Below are 27,156 nucleotides of genomic sequence, written 5' to 3' on the forward strand. Positions count from 1 at the left end.
AGCATATGTTCGCCCACAATCGCAGACGGTGCGGCGCTGAACGGGACGGCCAAAACGCGAGGCGGGAGGGTTTAGGGCTTGACAGACAGATGGCTCAGGATGAAGTGTAGACGGACCAAATCGCCCGAAAGCGAGACGATGCGTTAATCCAGGCAACGAAACGATCAACGGGCTAAACTGAAACTTGCCAGCGACGCAATGTGAGGAGCGGCTGGAACTGGCGGAGCGCGAGTCGAATTGTGCCGCGGCCGCCGGTCGCACGAAGTTCCTGTCGACCTGTCCCTCAAACGGTTTTTTAGAGTAGAAATAGAGATAGAGACAGAGATAGAAAAATGAACAAACTATAAGTACTAGTTATTCAAACCTATGCATGTACCACAACCGGAGACCACAAGTTCGCCGTGTGCCCGAGCCACACGGCGAAGACCCGTAGGCACACGGCGAAGACTTCGCCGACGGTGGCCGACGGCAAAGCGCCGACGGCAACCACGGGAATGGCAAAGACCTTGTTTGCCGTGTGCCAAAAGTCGGGCACACGACAAACCATTTCGCCGTGTGCCCGGACGGCAGACACACGGCAACGCTCCCAGATTCGCCGTGTGCCCGGACGGCAAGCACACGACAACGCTGCAATATTCGCCGTGTGCCCTTGGTCTTGGCACATGGTGAAATATGGTCAGTTCGCCGTGTGCACGGCCTAGGCACACAGCGAACTGGGTGTCCAGGGCTGGCCGTATGGTCACTTTGCCGTGTGCCTAGTCCCTGGCACACGGCAAAGTGACCAAACAAATCCTATTTTTTTTGCTTTTCACGTAAAAAGGATCCCATATCATAACATATATATCACAGGCATTACATATCACATATATATCACAACAAACATCACAAGCACTATATATCACAATATATATATATATATATATATATATATATATATATATATATATATATATATATATCACAACTAGCTACAAATAACTTCAAACACATCCATAAGTCCAATGCAAAGTCCTGCAAGTTCACAACATATCCAGAAGTTCACAAATACATATTCAGAAGTTCACAAGTCCATAAATATTGAAATAAACTAGTTTATGGCTGCGGTGGGCCGTCGAACGGTGGTGGGCCGCCGAACTGAGGTGGGAACAACTGTTGTGGGAGCGTCGGTGAGATGCCCGGCGACAAGTCTGGCGTATTCGATGCCGCCGATAGATTCTGCAAAAAATGTAAGATAGTAAATTGCAGGTGAGACAAAAACCAAGTTCTCAAGTTATAATCTAAACAAGTCTAAATATGTAGGTCTCCTAAATCGTAAAGTGAGTAATATAAGTCACAATATCTAAGTCTAAAGTTCTCTAAGTATCTAATATTTCAAAAGAAACTAAAAGGTTTTCAAGATACTCACCGGAGGAGTAGTAGGAGCAGGAACCACAGGGAAGGCTGGGGTGAGATTACACATTTGGACAGAAAGACTTCGAATGTAGTTGTACATCTGGGCCATCTCGGCCGCCTGTTTCTGCTCGTTCTCTTGTCGTAATCTCCTCTCTTCGGCCAAGGCCGCCTCGTATGCCGCCTTTTGCGCTAGCATTTGGTTCTACAATATTTCATGACAATGTTACAATGCAAATCAAATATATGTACAAAACGAACGAACTATGAATAAATAAGAAATAACCTGAATTTCCTGCACTTGGAGCTACGACGCGGACAGCCGTGGGCGTATGGCCGGGCTATTGGCCGTGCTCTTCACTCGAATCTGGGAGAGGGTGGGAGTGCTGGCCGTGTCTACAAGGCCGTCGCCAATATAATAGCGCCCAAGTTTCTTGCCTCCTCCCGCCATCATAATGACTCCTCCATCAAGGGGCTGGGTCCTCGGATCCCAGTCTGGCCCATGGACCTGTCTTCCCATATCTGTGTACGCCTGGATACGACTGTGGACGGACGGGTTGCTATACGTCGAGGGCGGGTCGTCAGGGTTGTAGGTGACGTTGGATGTTACCTTGCCCTTGCGGGCCAGAGCCCATCCCACGAATGGGGTGCACTCCTGGCCTTCATGTGAGGACGACTGCAAAAAAGAAAGAAGTTGATTACCAATTATGCTGAATTGAAAGTTAGATTAGAGAAATGAGTCTGTGTAGTGTGTACCCATCTAGCCCTGTACTCGTCGTTGTTGAGGCTGCCTTGATGGTGCGCTGGACCTGGCATTAGTAATCGCCGCTGACTGCCAGCGTCGTGCTTCTCCTGCCACTCCGGGTTGAACTACTTGTCCACTATGCGCTCCCAGCACACGGTATCATTACGACACCACCACGCAGGAACCTACACGTGATCAAATGCATGACAAGTAAGAAGAGAGACATTTAACGATGTTTTTAATCTTATAATAAATTTAAACTTACTTGTAAGTATTGCTCTCGGGTCAGCTTCAACTCTCTCGCCTCAGGCTTCCCGATCTTCTGCTTTAGGAAAAGTGCACAAAAGTTGATGACGCACTGAACTTGCGCCTCATAATGCATGTCCTTGACAAGTTTAATGCATCGATTGTCAGCCACAATCACCGCTCGCTCCTCGTATCCCTCATCACACCTGTAAAAATCCTGCATATAAAGACGATGGATTATGTCATCATTGAAAAAATATTGAATGAATGTGATGTATTCACCATTTTTTGGTGGAAAAAACTTACCCAGAGCTCGCCCTTTACCCGCTCCGCCTTGTTCTCAAAGGCTCTGCCGCTCCGATCCAACTGATCGTTGTTGGCGGCGATGTAGTGGTCCCATGTCCAGGCCAGCTCGTATCGTCCTTGATAGTGGACCAGGCCTGGGAAGTGCTCCCTGCACAAAAGACCCAGGATGCCGTTGACCTTGCGTTTGTGAGCACCGCCACTGAGGACAGTCCAACTCCTGCAACCATTGATTAAGAGAAAATATTAGTTTGTACTGTAATTTTCGAGTTAGGAAGTGAAAAAAGTAGTAATAATATGTCAAATTACTTACATATCCCCACATGGTCGAATCAGCGGGTGCAAGGAAACAGGTATCGGCCTATCTGGGAGTCGCGAGGGATCTCGCAACCAGACAGCCGGCGTAGAGGTATCCTCGGCCGTGTCCTCCTCCTCAGCACTAGACGACTCCCCCCTCCTCCTGCGCATCCGCCTGCCACTCCTCCTCCTCCCGCTCCTGCTCCTGCTCCTGCTCCTGGGCAGTCTCCACCACCTCCTCCTCCTCCTCAGACGGCGGTATAGGCGAAGGCTCTCGACGCCTCCTGCCTCCACCCTTCCCTCGACCCCTCTTGGGTCCACCCTTCCCTCGACCCTTGCCTCGCCCCAACCCGGAACTCCTATCGGAGCCTTCACCAGCATCCGAGTGTGGCATCATTCTTCTGTACAGTGAGGCGACCGATCGTTGAAGTCCGCCGCCCGGCAACTTTCTTCAATCGCCTGCAATTAAAAATAGTAAACCAATCAGCACATATATACAAAATGATCTTATAAAGAGAAAGAAAAAAATACAACATAATTAAAAAGTAACATTAATAAATCAATTAGTATGGATCATACATGTATTAGAAATAATCATCTTCATCGGGATTAGCTGGATCATATGTCTCATCATCACTATCACGTAAGTCGAGAAGTTCAAGCCCAGTGCTCTAAAGGTGGAATTTCATCCTCATTGTCATCGCCTAATTGTAATCGCTCAAGTAATTCTAGGTCCTTCGCATTACGAACCTCCTCATTAGCATCCTCGTCATCAACCATTTCATCATCGTGTACTTCCATTTCGATCACTCCGGTTAGGTCTATCTCAAAATGTACTTCAAGCCCATCTTCTTGAAAGAACTCCCCGTCATATGTGTTTGGGTCTATGTTGTAATCCTCATTATTTGGAATAGGTACTTTACCGTGTGGTGATACCTTGTACACCACGTCCCAACCCGTAAGCCGATCGTCGATTTTGCACGGATATGAGAGATAATAAACTTGCGTGGCTTGTTGAGCCACAATATAGACATCGTCTCCTGGATACACTGATGACTGGCGAATTTCGACTAGGCTGAGATGAGGGGTCCGTCGCACTTCATTAGGATCAAACCAATGGCATTTGAATATGACAGGCTTAAGAGGTTTGCAACCATGAAATGTGAGTTCATAGATTTCTTCAATTATGCCATAATACTCGACCCCATCAAGGGCTGTCGTACAAACTCCGGAATTTGTGGTTCTTCGATTAGGCCGACTCTGCTCGTGGTTTTTTGTGTGAAAGCGATATCCATTGACATCATAACCGGAGTATGACAAGACCCTATAGGCACAACTATTGGCAACTTGTCTCAACTCGGGACACATAAACGCATCATTTTGGGCCTGCAGGTAGAAGCATGATGGTTTGTTATACTATTCGCACAGACAAGAAACTTCAAATGTCTAACAAGTATGAGGATTTGTTATACCTTGTGCTTGAACCAAGAAATGAAATCGGGGGCTCTTTGTCCCGCACCGGACTTAAGAAGGGTGTCAACTTCGTGCGGGGTTGGAACTCTTCGGCAACGCTAGAATTGTTGAGTAAATTCCCTATATAAATGAGAGGTAAAGGGGGTTGGATGCAGAATAGTTAATACTCGAGGAAATAATTTGTTGAGAACTTACTGTATGTACGGCTCGACTTCCACTAGGTTGGTCAACACATACATCATGATAGTGCGCAACTCTTCATTGAGCAAGGCCTTAGGAGTCACACCACTTGCACTTCCAAGTTGCCCTTTGAATAGGCTGAGGTTCGTTTCATTTTCGGCTTCATTGTAACGAGTGGGTGGATTGTGCACACTTGGAAGGGTTTCACTATAGTATTTTGTTGTGTAGTTGGAGACCTCATCCAGAATGTATGCTTCTGCAATGGAAGCTTCTATTTTGCATTTATTTTTGCATTTGGTTCGAAGGATTTTTTGTTGTCTCTCAATCGAGTAGCACCAACGTCCCTGAATAGGCCCCCCCATCCGTGCCTCATACGGGAGGTGCAAAATCATATGCTGCATCGGATTGAAAAAGCCGGGTGGAAAGATTTTCTCCAACTTACAAAGCAACACAGGGGCCAATTTTTCCATTTGTTCAACTACAGCCCGAGACAACTCCTTAGCACATAGCTGGCGGAAGAAATTGCTTAAGTCTGCCAGCACTTACCAGACATGGTCAGGGAGATAGCCTCGAACCATCACTGGAAGAAGCCGCTCAATCCATATGTGGTAGTCATGACTCTTCAGCCCATTGATTCGCATAGTAGATAAGTTCACCCCTCTCCTTAGATTTGCTGCATACCCATCGGGGAACATTAAAGTCTGGAACCATTCTAGTACTTCTTTCCTTTGGTGCTTCTTCAGGACGAATTCAGCTGCAGGCTTTTTCCATTTTTTACCATCTTTGGGTGGCGGAATATTCAGTTTTGGTCTATCGCATAAACTAGCTTGATGCACTCGGGCCTTAACATTGTCCTTTGTTTTATCAAGAATGTTCATGATTGTACCCCAGAGTGCCTCAGCAATATTTTTTTCCGAGTGCATCATATCAATGTTATGAGGAAGAAGAAGATCATCCATGTAGATGAGCCTCCATAGGCCCGACTTCTGAGTCCAGGCATGTTCTTCGCCATAACCCGCAAAACCACCACCTTCTTTAACCCTCAGCGACTGTAACCACTCACGGACCGCGACACCTGACATCATCTGTGGTTGAGGTTCATCAACCACGACACCTTTCGTAAAGTTCTTGATGTCACATCGGAATGGATGGTCAATAGGGAGGAATTGTCGGTGCTTGTCGAACGAAGAATACTTGCCACCCATCGCCAACCAGATGAACCTCATAGCTGCCTTGCATACTGGGCAAGGGAACTTCCCGTGCACACACCAGCCGCAGAATATCGCATACGCTGGCAAGTCATGCAGGGAGTACATGTACCACACTCGCATTTTGAAGTTTGTCTTTGTAGCTCGGTCATATGTCCATACACCTTCCTCCCAAGTATGGAGCAAATCATCAATAAGAGGCTCCATATACACACTCATATTATCCCCCGGATATCCAGGAATTATCAACGACAAGAATATGTTCTGCCGTTGAAAGATAACTCCAGGGGGGAAGTTGAGGGGGATAACAAACACGGGCCAACAATTGTACGGGGCAGCCGTCATTCCATAAGGATTGAATCCTTCTGTTGCCAATGCAACACGTACATTTCGAGCCTCCAGAGCTTTCATTGTGTGACGCCTGTCAAAATGTTTCCATGCTTCACCATCAGATGGATGTATCATCTTCTCAGGACGGTAGCGTTTGCCGTTTTTGTGCCATCTCATCTGTTGTGCTGAATCCTCGGTCATGAATAGACGTTGGATTCTCGGTATGAATGGAAGGTACCGTACGATTTTCACGGGGATTTTGAGCTGTTTCTTTTGACCATCACCAGAATCTACCTCCAGCCACCGAGATGATTTACATTTTGTACAGTAATTTGCGTCTGCATATTCTTTCCTAAACAATATGAATCCCTTCGGACAAGCATGTATCTTCTCATATGGCATCTTAAGACTACGAAGAAGTTTTTGTGCCTCGTACATGCTCTTTGGAAGAATGTGTCCTTCCGGAAGCAGACTACCAAAAACCGTCAACATTTTGTCGAAACCATCTCGACTAATGCCACACTCAGACTTTAGGGCCAGTACGTGTGCAATAGCATCGAACTGAGAAACATTGGTATGCTGGTGAAGTGGTTTCTGTGCCGCAAACAATATGTTGTAATACTGCTTTGCCATAGGCTCTAGCGGTTCCTCTCTAGGTCCTTCTTCGAAGTGTGCTTCATGAAAGTCAGCTAACATGTCTACGCAACCGGCATCAGCATCATAATCATCGATGCGTTGTCGGACTACCTCTTCTCTAGCACGATGGGCTTCACCATGGCAGATCCACCAGGTATAGTTTTCCACAAACCCATTTGTGATAATATGTTTACCCATAGTGAGTTGTGATTGATGTATCCTATTTTGACACTTGGTGCATGGACACGGCATTCTACTCTGTCCTCTATCAAATGCCTTTTCCAAAAAGTCATTGACCTTTAGAGCAAACTCAATATACTCTTGTTCGCTCTGCCAGCCCTTGTACATCCACTCACGGTCATCCATCCTTTAACATACGAGCAAGAAATTTAAAAATCGATTTCATATACACGATATCTAACAAACTCTAATAGGTGAAGATAGGTCCTAATCCCACCCGATGATGCGTAGATATGGTTGGTTCCCATGATCCACTCCTAGCCGAGACAGAATTTCAGCAGCACATCCCCGCTGCTCTCCAAATACACATCCTGTCAAAGAGATTGTGTATCCGGAGAATAACAGGGAGGTGATGCCGAAACTCTAGCCCGGATTGGAGTTGACCATGAAAACTAACCATATCTACGCACCCTTGGGCTGTCCAAATGACGTGGACAATTCAAAACACATACGGTTCCATATATGCAAAGAGCTGCATATTTCGAACCGTATCTCTTTCGAACGGGAGACGCCTAGGTTACGTGAAGCACAAACAAGATAAGTAAATGAAAGTCTGTGATGACTCACCTAACTGTCATGCAAAGTGACGAGTCAAGAACGGTGCCACAACCTCTCCTAAAAAAACTACATAGTATCAATAATTGAACATTTCAGTTTCAAATTCTGCAAAAATAAAATAGCACAGTGGTCGACAACCAACAAACATGCCTCAGATATGTTCCCATTCATTTGACCTAATCATCGCATTCGAGTTGTTGCTTGGGCATGGATGTGTCACATGGTTTCATGACAACCATGATAAGCATATCCATAGAACAGAAATAACACACTTCGACTAACACTTATGTTCAAGCTCAAGGTCAATATATATATAGCATATATCATCACAGGCAATACAATTTTCTATCCAAAATACTCTCGAGCAGTGGCGAGAGCGGCAAAGTGAGATACAACTACCTACCAACCTAAAATAAAATTACAAATTACTTCAATAAAATATTAATTTCTATCATAGAAAATATCACAAATTTGTAACTAATTTCTAATTTAAATGAACAAAGAGAGAGGGGTTGAGAATGCACTCACAGAGGGCGCCGACGGCCGGCCGGGACGGGGCAGGGCAGCGGCACGGCCGGGATGGGGCAAGGCAGTAGGGGCCGTGCCGGGACGGGGCTGTGGCAGGGGGGCCGCGCCGGGGAGAGGCGCACCGGGGCGGGGCCGCGCCGGGCCGGGGCCGCGCCGGGGGGCGCCGGGGCGGGGTGGCGGCGGGCAGGGTCCGTGCCGAGAGTCCACGCCAGGTCGGGGTGGCGGCGGGGCGGGGCCGCGCCGGGTGGCCGCCCTGCGGGCCGCGGCGTCGGGGCGGGGCCGCGGTGGAGCGTCGGGGAGGGGGCGTCGGAGCGGCGACATCAGGGCGGGGACGACGAGTCGGGGCGGGCCGTTGCGGCGCGTCAGGGTGGGGCGTCACGTCGGGCCGGGGGAGTCACGTCGGGCTGCGGCGGTGCGTCGGGGCGGGGAGTCACGTCGGGGCGGGGCCGCGGTGGCGCGTCGCGGCAGGGGCGGCGGGGCGACACCGGTGAGAGTGAGAGAGAGAGAGAGTGAGTGGGAGAGGCGCGCCGTGTGAGAAGTGTAGGAGACTTCGTCGTGTGCCAGATCCAGGGCACATGGCAAAGTAATGAGTTCGCCGTGTGCCAGATCCCAGGCACACGGTGAACACGCATTTCTATATTTCATGTGAATGAAACTTATATTCTTTTAAATTTTTCTATGTCATTTTTGAAATTTGTTTTGAAATTGAAAACAAGACCTTAAAGTTCACCGAAGAACATGAATATAATTTTTTCACTCATGTTAAATCATTATTTCATGTACTAATAGTTCAAATTCAATTTATATCAATTAAAGTTGTATAAATGTAGTTAATACGTTAAAATTATCAAACGGATCCAAAAAAAATGCAAAAAATTAACATGAAGTCATTTATGTTCTCTATTGCCTATATAAAAAGTGTAGAAACCAAATTCAAATTTGAACGTGTTTGCCCCTACAAACTTAACCGTGTTCTTCTCCGTTACCCAGATCTTCTTCGGGAAAGTTTGAGTTTATAAGCAGCGTACGTGACAAACACGTGCAGAACTCCCTCAATTTTTTACCATAGATTCTATGTATGATAGCATAAGAAATTGACAAATCCCATAATTTTCAGACTTCGTTTGAATTTTTTAAAATTTTACAACTATTCGGTTCTACGTTCACGAGAACTTTTTGTGAACACCATTTTCGAAATGACAATGTCAAGTACCACATGAGCTCTTACTGTGCACTCAGAAACACGAATATCATTTTTCTAAGAAATTTCTTCTATTATTTTATGTACTTGCAGTTCAAATTTTGACTCATCCGAAAAATTCGTTTAATAGATACACAATTTTTATATATAGTGAACATTACGACAAAAATAACAAACTTTAATACAGAGTACCAAGCAATGTCTCTGCAGTGTAGAAAAAGTTCCGAGTTTGAAAATTCAAAATTTTCAAACTGTTTGTCGTGTGCCAAGAAAAAGCACACGGCGAAGTGTATTGTTTGCCGTGTGCCAAGCTATAGCACACGGCGAAGTTGAGCGCCGTCAACCTCCGTCGCCCCTCCGTCCACCTCTGTTCGCCACCTTTGCACGTGAGTGGCACGTGAACGAGGTTTGCCGTGTGTTTTGACTGTGGCACACGGCAAAGTTGAGCGCCCGTCAACCTCCGTCGCCCCTCCGTCCACCTCCGTTCGCCAGTCCACACGTGAGTGTCACGTGCACGAGGTTTGCCGTGTGTTTTGAGGACGGCACACGGCAAAGATGGTAATATGCCGTGTGTTTTATTTTTGCCGTGTGTTCCTGGGTCTTGCACACACGGCATATTAGCCATTTGTGGCACGTGAACGAGGTGTGCGTGTGGTTTGCCGTGTATTTTATTTTGGGCACACGGCAAAGTGACTGTTTGCCGTGTGCCCGTGTTTTAGCACACGGCAAACTATTTAGCACACGGCATATTAGCCGTTTCCGGTAGTGTACTGTTTCAGTGATAGCTACCATTAAAGTAAAGTTGGATTTGATCATCTATTATTTCTGTGGAGGCTCGATTATGTGCTTGTAACACTGGTGTGTTCAACAATAACAAACAACAACAACAACAACATAGCCTTTTGTCCCAAGCGAGTTGGGGTAGGTTAGAGATGAAACCCAAAAGACATAAAGGTTGGTTCAGGAACATTGATAGCTAGTCTCCAAGCGCTCATATCTAAAGTTAATTCCTCAGAGATATCCCAATCTTTAAGGTCTCTTTTAACCGACTAGTCCCAAGTCAGTTTAGGTCTACCTCTACCCCTCTTTACCTTATCAACACGCTTTAGCACCCCACTACGCACCGGCGCCTCTGGAGGCCTCAGTTGGACATGTCCAAACCATCTCAACTGATGTTGGGTAAGTTTCTCCTCAATTGGTGTCACCCAACCCTTTCCCGAATAACTTCGTTCCATACTCTATCCCTCCTTGTGTGACCGTAAAACCACCGTAACATCCGTATCTCTGCTACACTCAGTTGCTGGATATGTCGCTTTTTTGTAGGCCAATATTCAGCACCGTATAACATCGCCGGGCGAATCGCTGTCCTATAGAACTTACCTTTTAGCTTCTGTGGCACCCTCCTGTCACAGAGGACACCAGAAGCTTAATGCCATTTCAACTAACCAGCTGAGATTTTATGCCTAACGCTGGTGTGTTCAAAAATCTAAAATATGTAAAGATAGAAGTGATCTATTGAATCATTGTGGGTGATTCTTGGCTGCATGAGTAAATTAAAAAACACGGAAAACTGGGCCACGTGTCAATAGTAATAAAAACATATGTAAATATAGTTTGCTCTGTGTTTCACAAACACACGGGCCGGGCATTAAAAATTGTACACGTGTTATCAAACTATGTAAATATAGTTTGCTCTGTGTTTCACAAACACACGGGCCGGGCATTAAAAATTGTACACGTGTTATCAAACTATTTATCTACGCGTACAGTCTCTCGCATGTGTCTCATGTACAAAAGTCTAGACAGCTAAATAAACGGCTCATACAATGAGTTTTCTATTTAGCTGTCTACTAATTATTTAATTTACTATTTGACATATGAATCATGATGACCTAGTATATAATTTGGCTTTTATAGTCATTGTGTTGCTTACATCGAGAATACATGGAACTCCTTTCAAATTCCCCAAATTAGAGCATGAACAGCGAATCTAGGTCGGTCCTTCATTCTTTGGGCTGGAGCCTCCCAACTGGAAGCTACGCACGGAGGAGGTCACGTCTGCATCGCGGGTGGAGGTTGCCCCAGCTCGCCGGCCCGCGTCCGCCCTGCTTGCTAGTCCGCGCCCACCCTGCTCGCCGGTTCGCGCCGCCGGGGCTGGCCTGGAGTCGGCGACGCAGCAGCAGCAAGATGCCGCCACCCGGCGTCGACCCGGATGGCCGCGCGCACCCGGTGCTGGACCGGCCAGAGCGCGCGCGAGCATGGGGCGCAGCCAGCTGGAGAGGCTTCCGGCCACGCGAGGTGAGGGCCGGCCGGTGGGCTCGTGGGTCGTGACCAGGCGAGGGCGTGGCCGCCGCAGGGTCGGCGATGGCGCGGCGAGCCCGGGACAGATCCGGCCAGGCCGGCAGCGCGAGTCAGGTCGAGAGGGCGTGGCCACGGACGGCAAGTGCCGGCGGGACCGGCCGTTGCGGTGGCTGGCCGGGAGGCATGCGGAGGAGCTGCTCCGCCATGGTCGTCCAGGCTCGGTCGGGACAGCATCGGCTGCGGCCAGCGAGCGGCGGGGGCTTCCGGGGCAGCGGCGAGAAGGACGAGCGCGGCCGGGACGGCGTCGGCCGCGGCCGGCGAGCAGCGGCGCGGCGGGGGCTTCCAGGGCGGTGGCGAGAAGGACGAGCGCGGCCAGGACAGCGTCGGCCACGGCCGGCAAGCGGCGGCACGGCCCTAGCTTCTGGTGCTGCGGCGAGGAGGACTAGCGCGGCCGCGACGGCGTCGGCAGCGGTCGGCGAGCGGGGGCGCGGCACGGGCTTCCGGCAGCGGTCGGCGAGCGGGGGTGCGGCGGCGAGGAGAGCGCGATCGTTTGCCGCTAAAATAGATTCTGCGCGCGCATCCGATCCTTGCGGCCGGCGACGACTCGCCTCCGCTCCTGCAGCGGTTCCTCGGAGCTGTAGACTTCCATCGGAGCACGCGCCCCCTCATTCAACGAAGGAGGCGACGGCAACTCTCTCTCTTCATTGAATCGGCTGATGCAAATCGTATTTTGTTTTGTTTGATGCAAGTCAACGGCTCAGAGCGTTGTACATTTTTTTTTAGATAACGGATACAAGATCCGGCCAATTATTACAACGTTCGAGTGTATAAACAACGGTCCAGCATAAGAACAACGAACTAAGGAAGCTTCCATCCACCATTGGTTTGTTATAAAGACATCATCTCTATTCTTGTGCTCAACGATGAGATGAAGTTCTTGATGTGCCCCTCACGCTGTAGCTGCGCCTAGAAACATAGTCAATACGTTCCCCTAAAAATAACCTGTAGAATCGAGTTATATTTAATTCTATCAAAGATTATATCATTGCGGGTTCTCCAGATAGCCCAGCATAAAGCAGCGACTCCAACCCAAATGAAGTTTCTAGACTTATTATTCTGATTAGAAAGCCAAGATCCAAACATATGTCTTATTGATCTAGGTTGGGGTAATCCCGTAGCCAGATACACCATCCTCCAAACCATTCTCGCATAGTGGCAATCCAGGAACAAATGCTCGATAGGCTCAATTAAATTACAACCAACACATTTTTGTCATTCTTTTGGCACTCCTTAGCCTAACGAATTACTCCGCAAGCACACAGAGACCGATTGTAACTTTCACCAGGGAGTATATCTGGGATATCTAATCCAAGGAATGGTAAAGCTTCGACCAAACTTAGAGATCTTCAACCGGACACAACCAACAAGAAGAAGATAACGAGAAGAGGGCCTAACTCTAGATAACCTACTACTCTAACTAGTTAACGAGCTAACTACTGACTCGATTGCTTCGGCGGTTGGAAGATGAAGGACTTCAGAAAGGGATGAGAGGGGAGTCCAACGGCAACCTGCACTACTACTATGAAAACACCCGAACATGGTGGACTACAAAGGATGGATAGAGCTGTCACCACCTACCGACTACCACAACGGTTCCGTGGGGTGGAACACAACCTACGGTAGCTACCAAGCATGGGCACCACGCCCACAGTTCTCGAGCTACTTGTTACTACCGTGTACTTAGATAGAAAGCAACCTCAAACAAGCAGAACTTGCTACTTACGCAGACTCAGGATCCCGCAGATCAAAGTAAGTACTTAACAAGTAACTAAGACAGAAAGTAAAGCTAGCGAGAAACTGAAGTTGAGACAAGGAACTTACTCAAATAAATTCCTCTGAGGCAGATACAAAAGTGGAGTAAGACCGAGAGAACTCGAGTCCGCTCCTTTCAGCTTGGCTTTCACCAGAGCACTCACCTCACTCTCTTCCTACTCAACACAAGTGTACAAGAGACTCTCTTCTCTATAGAATGGTGTGTGTTACAAGAGGGGTATGGTGCTCTATTTATACTACTCTGAGGTCGGTACTGGGCTGAGCGTTAGTTGCACGCAGGTAAGTTCATTGAGCTTGTCTTTCACTCCAAGGGAGGGCAGTTGGGGCTGCCAGGTGGGGCCGGCCGGCCTCCCCTAGGCTGGCCGGCCTGGGGATGTGGCCGCGTGGCCACCACCTTTGCAGGGACACTCTGGATCTCCTCCTGGGGTCAGTAGCAGTTGCGTAGCTTCAACGGTGACGGTTAGAGGCCGGCCAGCCTCTCCTAGACCGGCCGGCCTGGCTCTGGCTCAGCTCAGGCTCCTGTTGCACCGACTTGTTCTCTAGGCCCAAATTGCATCACAAGTTGAGTTGGGCTCTAGTTCTTCGGGTTGTCACTGGATTTGGCCTCAACTATACTTGGTTCAAGCCTTTCGGTCTTATCTTGTGAATTTTGCCAAACCCATCTTGGTGTGACTCACTCTTAGGCTCAGGCCACCCTCCATGAAGTTGCATAGTGATGTGCTGCAGGGGGAGGCCGGCCGGCCTGGCCTAGGCCGGCCGGCCTGGGGTTCACCCCTTTTTGGCCCAATTTTGCTCATGTTGATCCTGGCTTCAAACAATCACCAAAACTTGTGGAACTTGTTAATGTTAGTAAAAATTATAGTAATACGGTTCCAAAAGTATGAAATCCAAAGAAATGTTGGCGGTAAAAATCATCGAAATCGACTGCCAACACACCCCCACACCTAGACTTTGCTCGTCCCGAGCAAAAGGAGTCGATATAGATTCCTGAGGATCAAGCAAAGTCTGGGGTTCACGAACGCAGGTATGCATAAGAATTATTTTAGAGCTTTCCTTTCATACCTCGGATTCCGGGTGGCTAACACCTTCATGTTCACCTATTGATCTCCAGAATAATTCGATGAAGATTATGACTAGCTCTTGTTTCGCAATACTTGGAAGACTTTTGTTTTTAAATAAATCCAAGGCATACTCTCTTTGCTCAAGTCACTCATTCACTCAATTTTGTTCACACTTCACTAATCCTCCCAAAATTTGCTTTGCAAAAGAGTATGTGGAGCTAAGTGAAGGATGTTGCATATCCATAACATTTATATTGCAAGATCAAACCTAGTGTCTCATAGCAATCTAGATGCTCATCTTATGGATCAAATGCAAGTGAGGAATGAGGATATAATCTCATGGTGGTTTTATGTTGAGCACTATACACCTCCCCCTTCTTCTTCTCTTTTTTTTTGAGACAAGGCATGAATGTTGTTCACCCTTTTCTTTCTTTTCAGGGGGGTGTAGCACTGTTTTGCAACCACATTTCATGGATTCGCGATGATGGACGTGTACGTGAATGATCCAAGAAGATAAATCAATCTAAACTCCTTTGGAGGCACAAAACTTGAGCAAGCTCACAATGCATAGGATAGCTATGTGTCTGGATTTCAAAAGCATGGCTCTGGAATGGGTACTGGTAAAGTTGAGCATATGAGTTTTGCTAGGTTTTATATTTTCAAATTGAAAACTTCCAAGACCTTGAGTCAAGAGCTAACATAACTTCATGTCATTATATCACAAAAAGCAATAAGCAAGCAATCAAGTGATCCTAAACATGAGTTCCGAAGGCATTTCGGTACTTGCGTAAGAAATAAACCTTAGCATACCGTGGTTGTGAAATAGATTTCAATTCTTCCTAGTCATTTCATTCAAGTATTTTATTTGATTTTAGTTGGAAAAATTTTGAATAAAACTGCATGAAACCAGGAAGGAAAAGGGAGTAGAAGTGGCAAACTGTGAGCACGCGAAGGGGGGCAGGGGATGGCCGACAGATGGGGCCGGCCGACCTAGGAGAGGCCGGCCGGCCTTGGCCTGTGGCCATTCTCGGTGACCCTTTTGCACAAGTTCAGGCTCGGTCTGTTCTACTCCAGTGAGGGTGTTTTGGTGAATTTCCGAGAATCTCAGGCCGGCCGGCCTGGTATAAGCCATCTGGCTTGCTTTTTCTCTGGAATTCGTCCGAATTTTTCTGGCATCTTGTGTTCACCTTCCTCATTTGATTTTGCTGCGTAATAGTGAAATGTGATAGCAGGGGGTGTGGTTGGCACACACATGTGCAGCAACCACATAAACCTTTAAGAGGAAAGAACTTGAGACTTTATTTTATTCAAAAGGGAAAAGGGGGTGCTGTTGATTACAAAGTAAATAAATGAAGGAAATAAAGGAAATTAAAAGCACCCAAACTAAAACTAATCTAAACCTACACCTACTTGGGATCCAGGGATCTATAGAGATCCTCGTTCCCGGTCGCCTTCGCAAGGCGTTTGATCTTTGAATAGACTGCCTTGCGAAGGGTATCCACCCTATCCCCCAACTCCATCCTATCTATCTCCGTCTCGGCTACGCGCTCGTCCATGTTATTGAGGCGTAGTCGGAGAGCAGCAAGCTGCTCACGGAGCGAAGCGACATCGTTGGGCTCCTTTTCATCCTCCTCCTCGTCGTCGGAGTTGGTGTAGGCGTGGACCTCGATCGGTCCACGGATCGGTGGTGGCCGGATGTAGCGATGCACCGAACTCGGCGGAAGATCCATGCTGGTACGATCCAGCGGAGGGGTGAGTACCTTCCTCCTGCCGACCTTTGCCCCGGTCACGAGGTGGCGTGGAGGGCTAGGGCTAGCGGGAGTGTACTCCGGGGAGTACGTGGACAAGTCCTGCTGCACCATCTATAGTGCAGCGACCTGAGCGACATGTGCCCCTCCCGATGACGTCCCCGCGCACTTTGTCACGACATTCCTAGGGGAAAGAACCCCTGTGGTAGGTCGCGTTGGACTGTGCGTGCGGGAGCGCACAAGGGCCCTCGACACCGGGCCCTGGACTGAGCTCTCCACCGAACCGGGAGACTGGCAGCCTGGGCCTGGCGCACCTGGCCAGCCGGCGGCGATGGCGAAAATGCAGCGATCTCCACTGGCTCCAAAATCCTGACGCTGCTCGATGAAGCCCTAGTTTGGTTGGATTTGGAAGGTGCTTTGGGAGTGGGTGTGTCCATGGTTTCGGATTTGGGAGTTTTAGGAGAGGTTTGCGAGGCCATGGTGGTGATCTCGGAGAAAGGAATTAAGTTCGGGATGAGATCTGGTGAATGGCTGTGAACTGAGGAAGAAAGGGAAGCCTTTCGGTTTAAATCATCTCATCGAGCTCCAAACACCTAGGATCATGAAGTTTGAACCACGGGGGACGTTGCACGAAACGCTGAGGCCGAACGGCCACGGAGCCAGGCCGGCCGGCCTAGGGTAGGCCGGTCGGCCCCACCTAGCCAGGTGTGGGCCCCCGTCTTCTGGAGGCTTCTCTGAATCCTTTCCTTTCTCGGGTATTTAGGTGGTTTGGTTCAGATATGGAAAGAAAGAAATAGAAAGAGAAATCTAACCTAAGATAGGGCACGTTTTAGGTACGGCGACGACCGTAGATGATTATTCTATCTCGGTAAGCTCGTAGACATCTACTTCTTCGAGCTCGGGAATTTCGGGCTTGAGGAATATTTTCAATCTCTGGCCATTGGCCTTGAAAACATTCCCGTCATCATCCTGGAGGGTTATAACGCCGTGGTCAGCGGCGTTCAACACTAAGAAGGGGCCTTCCCACTTGCTTCTATGTTTACATGACCAAACAGGCAAACACTGGAGTTGAAAAGGAGTACCTTATCTCCCGCTTTGAACTGTTTGATCTTGATATGCTTATCATGCCATCTATTTGTTCACTCTTTATAGAGTTTAGAGCTGTGGTAGGCCTTCTCCCTCCATTCATCCAATTCAGCCAATTGGATTTGTCGCTTGATTCTGGCTGATTGGGGATCCATATTCCACCTCTTAATAGCCCAATGGGACTTATACTCGAGTTCAATTGGCAAATGGCAAGTCTTGCCATAGACTAGTTGATACGGTGTCATATCGATCGGCGTTTTCTAAGCCGTTCTATAAGCCCATAGTGCCTCGGGTAGTTTGCTTTTCTAGCCCTTCCCCTTGGCATTGACCGTCTTTTGCTTAATTTGCTTATTGGACGTCTCTGCCTGACCACTTGTTTGGGGATGGTATGGTGTTGCAACCCGGTGGTCTACTCCTAGCTCGCTGAGGCACTTCCTGAAGGTTCTATCGATGAAGTGTTAGCCTCCATCGCTGATCACGACTCTTGGAACTCCAAAGCGAGGAAATATGATTTCCTGGAACATTTTTTGGGAGCTCCTTGAATCGTCCGTAACACAAGGAAGTGCTTCGACCCATTTGGACACATAATCCACAGGCACCAAGATGTATTCGCATTGTTCCAACATTGGGAAGGGACCCATGAAGTCGACTCCCCAAACATCGAAGATATCTACCTGAAGATTGCTCTTCAGGGGCATTATGTCTCGGGAATTGATATTCCCGTATTTTTGGCATCTTGGTGAAGCGTCCCCTCATAAGAGAAGACTTAAAAGTGATACAATATTAGTCCCAGGAGGCTGATAACACTTTTATTACATCAGATGGTACATCACCATACAACTCTAAGCGGAAGTGGGCAGTGAAGCGCCACTATCGCGAGGATAACAACTAACACCCACACGACGACATTAACTACGAACAGGGGGTCATCAGAGTCTTGCGCCATACGGAACTCCTGCGGGTGACCCCTAAACCACAGGCAAGGTTGGGTGCAGGACGGACTCCTACTCAACGTCTTCGGGAATGAAGTCGGGATCTTCCTCTATAAAAATTAAGAATGGGGTGAGTACAAATGTACTCAGCAAGTCCAACCACACCCACGGAGGGGGTATAAACAGAATATAATGCACAGGGTATATCAAGGATAAGGTTAGGGTTTACTTTGCGGAAAGCTAATTTTTATGCAAGGGTTCATTTGAAAGAAAGGATTCTCAAAGCAAGTTTTCTTGTATCGAGTAACACGTAGAGTTGATCCACACAGGATCCAAGTTTTAAGTTGCTACCGGACTCCTCATCCGCCGTAGCACACGGCACAACTGTTGGACAATTTTTCCCAAAACAACTCATGCCAACACGTCCATTCCCAGAAGAAACACTAGTTATGTGACCACACCGTAACTCGCCCAGTACCGTGGGCACGGCTATTCGAATAGATTCTTAACTCTGTAGAGGTGTGCAACTTTACCCACAAGTGGGGTACCACAGCACGATCACCTTAGTGTCGGTGCAGATCCCAACAAAGCCATTACCCACCTTAGCTAGACCTGACTAGCCATCATAGGATCCACCAAGGGGTTATTGACCTATCACAGAGGTTTAACCGGGGCATGAGTCACACAGAGCTTATCCCTTCTCCTTGATCACCCGTTGCTCTCAGCTCTCCTGATGGCTATCAGACTAACTAGTGGGGTTTATGCTAAGCCGTTGCCTATACAACGGTCGAGTGGTTTGCATGATAGTGGAGTTAGCTGAGATGACACACCAACTCAGTCCTTAGTTGTGACAAGATGGATATCTCTCTTCCTTGCTCAACCACACAGGCACGAGCACACCATCTGGCAATTCACACAGAAGTGTCATCCATCCCGTCTAAACTCATCTTTCAAAAATTCCATGTTTTCCCTTCCCACATACACTCACACATTTTCTTTATAAAACAAGTTGTATCGTGTTTAAGGTCCTAAGCGTTCTAGCAGCGATTAACGTCCAAACAAAACACATTCAGACATTAATCTAGGTGGTCAAGGAATGGATATAACAAATCAAGGGGTGGCTATCCAACCATGTTTTCAACAGTCAAAACATATGCAATTTTGTAAAACAGGCCAATAGGTTGTGTTTATAAAAACTAGGACAAAACATGCATCAAAGGGCGGGATTGAACTTGCCGTTCTCAAATCCTTCCAGGAAGTCCTGGTCGAGGTACTGTCCTTTGGGTTCGGGATCGTGGAACTGGTCCTCGTTCGCTTGCTCGCAGTACTGCTCGTCGACGGGTTCTCCCTCGTTCACACCGTGATCTACGCCGCATACAAACAAACACACAATCAAGAAAAAGAAATAAAAGCTTTATCGCTGAGCTCGAATCGGAAACAATTAAGATATGAGGATAGGGATACTATTTTTGGGCAGTTTCCTAATGGCATGGCCAGAACTATGTTAGGAATGGTGTGGTAAAGTTTCAGGTCGACCGGAGATTGTTTGGCACATTAAATGATAAGTTAACCGGGTGTTTAGGGTCTAAACAAAGGTCCAGGGACTTATTTGTAATTAGTGAAAGGACCTGATTGGAATTTTGGAGAGTGTTTGGGTCATCCCAGAAAATGGTAAGGGTCTATTTATAAATGTGTTATATAGTGGAAGGGTCTGTTTTGAAATATAATAAAGGGGAGGGTTTCTTTTGTAAAAGGGTTAGAAAGGTGGAAGGGCTCTTAAGGAAATAATGAGAAGGGGAGGGGCTTTTGGGCAAAAAGCCCTTTCTTCTCCCTTCCCCCTTCCCGCAGAGCAGAGGAGGCGCGCCTGGGCGCCGACGGCGGTCCTTGCCAGTGGCCCAGGGCACGGCGACGGCCGGGGCCATGGGGGAAAGAGAGAGGGGGGGCTCATGGGGTCGATTCCCCCCCTCGATTTCGGGGAAGAAGGCCCGCAGGGTGGGAATCCACGGCGGTGGGCGGCAGCAGGCGGCGGCAGCTGTGGTGGCACCGCTGCATAGCTCGACGGCGGCCAAGGAGAGGGAGAGTGAGAGGGAGCCACCAGGACCCTGTGCTCTACCTTGGATCGGGCTAGGATGTAGCGGGATGGGCTATCCACGGGAGCCGGCGGCGGCGAGCCGAGGAGCTCGTGGCGGCGGTGCTGCGGAGCTAGGGAGGAGACGTGCGGAGGCTGGGGTGGCCGTGGTGGTGGGGAAGCGGCGTGGGGGCCTCTTTATAAGCCGAGCAAGGCGGTGGGGAGGGCGATAGAGCGGTGGCCGCGGTGTGGTCGGCCGGCGAGCTTCGTGGATGCCATTAATGGCGTTTGGCTGCTTGCGAGCGTCGCGGAGTGGCGCACGGGCGGCGAGGCTAGCTCAGGATGACAAGATGGCATGGTCAGGCGCGCGTGGGGGAGGGCCGGCCGCTGTGCGTGAGCAGTGCGGCTCGGCGGCGAGGCGGGGCTCCGTACCTGGCTCTGTCTCTCGGCGGCGGCGTCAGCGGCGAGGCGGCACAGGAAGGCGGTGGCGGTCGACGGGCGGCGCGGCGAGGCTCGAGGGCGCGTGGAACGCGTGACGCACGTGGGCGGTGCATGGGAAGGCAATCGTGGTGGTGTGCGCGGCTCGGCGTGCCGAACGCGGCGAGCGCGTACGCGCGGCAGCGGCTCGCGCGGCGCGAGCGGAGGGAGGCAGCGGCGGTGCGCGCGCGCACGCGTGCGCACGGCCCAGGGAGGTGCTTGTCGCGGCGGGGTGCGTGGGCCAGGGGAGGCGTGTGCATGTGGGCAGGAAGCCGGGGCCGGCATGCGCAGGCCGAGAAGAGAGGGAGGGAGGGGAGAGAAGGAAGGAGGGAAAAGAAAAGAAAAGGGAAAAGGAAAAAGAAAATAGGAAAAAGGAAAAGAAAAATGGAGAAAAAAGAAAAAGGGGGGAGAGAGAGATTCGCTCGGCGGTTTTCGCGGCGGCGTCCGCGGCCGGTCGCGCATGCGCGCCGGTCGGGCGTGATGCGACGGTCGGCGCGACGCGTGGAATAGGAAAAAGCAAGGGATAAGACAGCGATTGATCTCGGGTGTCGGGGCGGAGATCTGATGGGACAGGTTTTGGGGAAAAAGGGCTCAGGAAGGTTTTGAGCTCAACAATGAAAAATATTTTAGCGCGTGATTTAATTTTGGTGAATTTTCGGGATGTTACACTTGGGCATCGCCGCACGAATTCTTTTGCGTCTTCATACATGTTTGGCCAAAAGAATCCACTTTGACATACTTTTGCATGGGTCCGGAAGGCTCCGTAATGTCCTCCATAAGGTGAGGAGTGGCAATGCTCTAGAATCTTGCGGGACTCACACAATGGGATACAACGGCGGAGTAAACTGTCTGCACAGACTTTGAACAGATATGGGTCATCCCATAAATGGAATCTGCTGAGGTGAATCAATTTCTTCTTATCTTCTCCCGGAGGTATGTATCCAGTCACCATAAAGTTCACTAGATTTGCGTACCATGGACTGGATGAGGTGACCTTCAGGAGAGTGTCATCTCTCAAATAATCATTGATTGGGAGGTCCGATCCTTGTATTTGCATCCTTGAGAGATGGTCTGCCATACAATTATCTGCTCCTTTCTTGTCTCTTATTTCCAGATCAAATTCTTGTAGGAGCAGAATCCAACGGATAAGTCGTGGCTTAGCATCCTTCTTGGTCAGAAGGTACTTTAGTGCTGCGTGGTCCGTATACACAATCACCTTAGCACCGATCAAGTAGGATCTGAACTTGTCCATGGCGAATACTACCGCTAGGAGTTCCTTTTCCGTTGTGTTGTAGTTGAGTTGAGGTCCGGTCAATGTCTTACTCGCGTAGGATATAGCATAGTGTTGCCTATCTCTACATTGACCTAGCACTGCGCCTATAGCGTAGTCGCTTGCATCGCACATGATCTCGAAAGAAAGTTTCCAATCAGGAGGCTGAATGATGGGTGCAGATACGAGTGCCTTCTCGAGGGTATAGAAGGCCACGAGGCATACCTCGTCAAAGTTGAACGGGGCGTCCTTTGCCAGCAGGTTGGTCAAGGGTCTGGCTATACGGGAGAAATCCTTAATGAATCTCCTGTAGAAACCAGCATGACCCAAGAAACTCCTGACTCCCTTTACATTAGTCGGGGGTGGCAACTGTTCGATAACATCGATCTTTGCCCGATCCACTTCTATCCCTCGCTCAGACACTCTATGTCCGAGAACAATTCCCTCTCTGACCATAAAGTGACACTTTTCCCAGTTGAGAACTAGGTGTGTCTCTTGGCACCTCTTGAGAACCTTTTCCAAGTTCTCAAGTCATTGAGTGAAGTCATTGCCATAGACGGAAAAGTCAGCCATGAACACTTCCATAATGTGCTCAATTAGGTCCGAGAAGATTGCCATCATGCACCTTTGGAATGATGCTGGTGCGTTACATAGACCGAAAGACATTTGCCAATAAGCGAACGTACCATAGGAGCAGGTGAAGGTAGTTTTGCTCTGATCATCAGGATGGATAGGAATCTGATGATAACCAGAGTATCCGTCGAGGTAGCAAAAGTACGAGTGCTTTGCCAACCGTTCAAGCATCTCGTCGATGAAGGGAAGAGGGAAGTGATCTTTCCGGGTTGCTTTGTTAAGCATCCGATAATCGATACACATTCTCCATCCGGTCACTGTCCATTGAGGTATGAGCTCGTTCCTCTCATTACGGACTACCATCATGCCTCCCTTCTTTGGGACCACATGGACTGGGCTGACCCACTCGCTGTCTTGTACGGGGTATATGATGCCCGCGTGCAGCAACTTGAGCACCTCTTTCTTTACTACCTCCCTCATCGCATCGTTAAGCCGCCGTTGATGTTCTCGTGACGGCTTATGTTCTGGCTCCATTGGGATGCGATGGGTGAATAGATTGGGGCTGATCCCCTTGATGTCTTGGAGAGAATATCCGATGACGAACCGATATTTCTCTAAGACTGCAACGAGCCACCGAGTTTCACTCTCTGTCAGCTTGTCACTGATGACAACTGGCATGGCTCTGTTGTCGTGGAGGAATGCATACTTCAAGCCAAGGGGCAGCGGCTTCAGCTCAGGTAGAGGAGGTTGCGGAATCTCCTCTCCGTTAAGCTTACTTTTGCCGGCCGAATCTGTTTCCTGTGCGAAGTGTGAGATATCTTCCTCAATAATGGGCTGAGTTAGCTCTTCTTGGCTGATGTTCGCTGCATCCTCCAATGGGTCTTGCTCTGGTCTATCCTCTGCAATGGTGTTGCATGAGCGAACTAGACTGACCGGGACTTTCTCTTTGCCAACCTTTACCTCGAGCATTGCTCGGTCTCCATTTGGGTTGACAAGGGGCTCTATTGGCTGACCAATCAAGACAAACTCTTCACCTTCCAGGACATCGAAGATGTGGAAGTCCAGGAAAACTTTGTTACGTCCCATCTTTAGGGACATAGCATGGAGAATTCCCTGACTTTCCATCATCTGGCCGTCGATCCACTTCAGGTGCTTACGCGAGAAGGTTAGGGGCTCAGATGAAATGTGATCTGCCAAGGTTTTGGACATCACGTTCACCCCGACCTTCGGGTCGTAAAAAGTTTATTGTGGTCTAGTGTCCCCAATAGTGTAGAGGAGCACTCTAGGATCACAGTAGATCTGAATGATGCTACTGGTAGCCTCGGCTTTATCTGTCCATTCCTTACTTATAATCGTAGAAAGACCCTCTATCTGCGATGATACTTCGGGAAAGAACGCCTCAGATCTTGAGCAAATGCACTTGTGTTCCTTCGGCATGCTTGCAGCATTGCCGAGTTCCAGATACTCTTCCTCTGTGAAGAGGTCGGGTACGAACATAGGCAAATCTTCGATGAAGGTCTCATGATCTGGGGACTTTGGTGGCTCGGTTATTTCCTCTATGTGTGGTGGAGGTGGAGAGGATGTGGCTGAGAGGATTCGAAGTTGCTGTGTCTCACTGGGCTACTCTATCGGCTCTGGTGGATCGTCATAGATATCGGTGTAGTCAGTGCTGTTCAGAACCTTCTCCAAGAGAGTTCTGACTTCAGCTACTGTCCTGTACAAGACGGATCTCTCGGAAGCCACATTCATGAAATGTGCACTTTCCGGTTTAAGGCCATAGAAGAAGTGTTGCATAAGTATTTCCCAGATACTTATTCCAAAAATGGGAGTCATATGGTTTAGCCTTAACTTGCGTTTGGGATTTGGATCCCAGATACTTATTCCTAAGTAAACTTTGCCACATGCCCTCAGTATTAAGCAAATTTATTATCCACTTGGACAAAAGGCATTTATTTCGAAGCTGAAGATCCAGAATACCCAAGCCACCTTGATCCTTGGGTCTACAAAGGACGTCCCATTTGGCTAGTCTATATTTATGCTTATCTGAAGACCCTTGCCAAAAGATTCTTGATCTGAAATGATCAAGATTTTTAACCACTCCTTTCGGAATTTCAAAGAAGGACATCATAAATATGGGTAGACTACTAAGTACTCAATTTAGAAGGACCAATCTTCCTCCATAAGAAAGATACTTAGCTTTCCAACACGAGAGCTTTTTCTCAAATCTTTCTTCTACTTTGTGCCACTCGGAATTGAGTAACTGTCTATGATGCATAGAAATTCCCAAATATCTGAAAGGGTATTCCCCTGCATTACACCCAAAGAGAGTGGTATATTCATCTTCCATCTCTTTAGCATGACCATAGCAGAAGATTTCGCTCTTGTGAAAATTGATCTTTAACACAGATAATTGCTCAAAAGCACAAAGCAAAAGTTTCATATTTTTTGCTTATTCTAAGTCATGATCAAGAAAAATGATAGTATCATCCGCATATTGAGGAATGGATAATCCATCATCTACTAATTGAGGAATGACACCTCTTATTTGTCCATCGACTTTTGCTCTCTTAATCAGGAGCGGAAGCATATCAGCAATGATGTTAAATAAGATTGGGGACATAGGATCGCCCTGTCTTAGACCTCTTTTAGTTCGAAAGTAAGGACCAATGTCATCATTGACTTTAATCCCCACACTACCTCCAGTAACCATTCCTTCAATCCATCTACACCATGTAGGAGAGAAACCTTTCATGCGTAAGGCCTTTCATGCGTAAGGTCTGTTGAAGGAACGACCACTTCACCTTAGCATAGGCCTTTTCAAAGTCAATTTTGAAAATGACCCCATCTCTTTTTTTCTTGGTATGCAACTCATGGATGGTCTCATGAAGTATAACCACACCTTCCATGATATTCCTACCTTGCATAAAGGCAGTTTGCGTCGGACTCATCACAGTCTGAGCAACCTTAATAAGCCTATTTGTACCAACTTTTGTAAATATTTTAAAGCTGACATTAAGAACACAAATAGGCCTGTACTATTGTATTTTAGTAGCCTCCAGACTTTTCGAGATTGGAGTAATCATCCCAAAATTAAGACTAAAGAGGTTTAATTCCTCTTTATGGAAGTCTGAAAACAGAGCCATAAGGTCATTTTTAATTAATGACTAAAAGACTTGATAGAATTCAGCGGGGAAACCATCAGGGCCTGGCGCCTTATTATGCTCCAATTGGAACACGGCCTCCCTAACCTCGGTTTCAATGAATTCTGCCACAAGCACATCATTTTCATCTTGTGTCACTTGACAAATATCATGGGTTTGATCTTCCATGAGAGAGATATGTGAATCCTCAGGTGACCCAAAAAGACTCTTATAATATTGAGTAATATGAATTTTCAGCTGCTCATCTCCAACTATGAGTCTGTGGTCATTCTCTAGTTGGTAGATATGCTGCTTCCTGTGCTTACCATTTGCCACTAGATGGAAAAATCTGGTATTATCATCTCCTTCTAATAGTGTTTTCACTTTGGCTCTTTCATACCATTTGAGTTCTTCTTCTCTCAAAAGCAGAACTAAACGTCCTTTTAGAAAGTGTTTATAATTAATCTCTTGTCCAGTCAGAGGAAAACTCTCTGCCTTTTTATCAAGGCCTTCTAAGAGATCCAGCAACTTCTTCTTTTCTTTTCGATAGTTCCCAGAAATATGTTGGGCCCATCCACGAAGGTGTTGTCTGAGCCTCTGTATTTTATTCTGCCATCCCTCTAAAGGAGTGGATCCTCTATTTTCTGATTGCCAAATTTGTGCAACCATATCATAAAAACCATCACGAATTAACCAGCCTCTCTCAAATTTGAAAGGTCTTCGGCTATTTTGATGTGTGGAAGATCCCGTATTAAGAATGAGCGGAGTATGGTTAGAAATACTTCCATCTCTAGACTCATCGGTGGACAAAGTAAATTTATCCTCCCAGTCCGTGGAGGATGGTTAAGATTAGAAGAGAAATGCACCTTATACATGGAATGAGCCTTTTTACAAAGGTTCTCTTCTCTTAGTCAGACTTTAGTTTGTTTCACCATCCTACTTCACGGGATCTCCGATCACATAGGACAGGTTTCCACTATAGAATGACTCACGTGGGTTTCCACTATAGATATGCATAGTTTCAGATCGATCTATGACCTAGTTTTGTAAACTTGCTGCGAAGGTTGTGCAACGACATACACCTACCGGTCGGTTTTCCGCCATCAGAGTTAAGTGATGCACATAAACCCGGTCGCTGCGGTTGGAGATCAATGTGATTGGTCGAATCGAAACTTAGGGCATAAGCCGGATGCATAAGATGCATAGGGCAGTAGATTGTGTGGCAGAACCACCTGAATTATCCCGGCTCAAGTGCGCAGGCCATCACCATAAAGGCAACACCAGCTCAAACGCACTTCAAACGGAACAATTCTTGGTCTGTCGGGTAACGTCC

The 27,156-nt window shown here is 48.0% G+C and overlaps 1 pseudogene; it reads right to left on the reverse strand.

Annotated features, from left to right (window-relative positions):
• Window positions 1-23,892, reverse strand: part of LOC120674781 — a 176,265-nt pseudogene extending 152,373 nt beyond the window's left edge.
• Window positions 23,893-27,156: the final 3,264 nt, after the last annotated feature.

Source organism: Panicum virgatum, chromosome 5N (assembly GCF_016808335.1).
Source record: "Panicum virgatum strain AP13 chromosome 5N, P.virgatum_v5, whole genome shotgun sequence".
NCBI classification, from domain to species: domain Eukaryota; kingdom Viridiplantae; phylum Streptophyta; class Magnoliopsida; order Poales; family Poaceae; genus Panicum; species Panicum virgatum.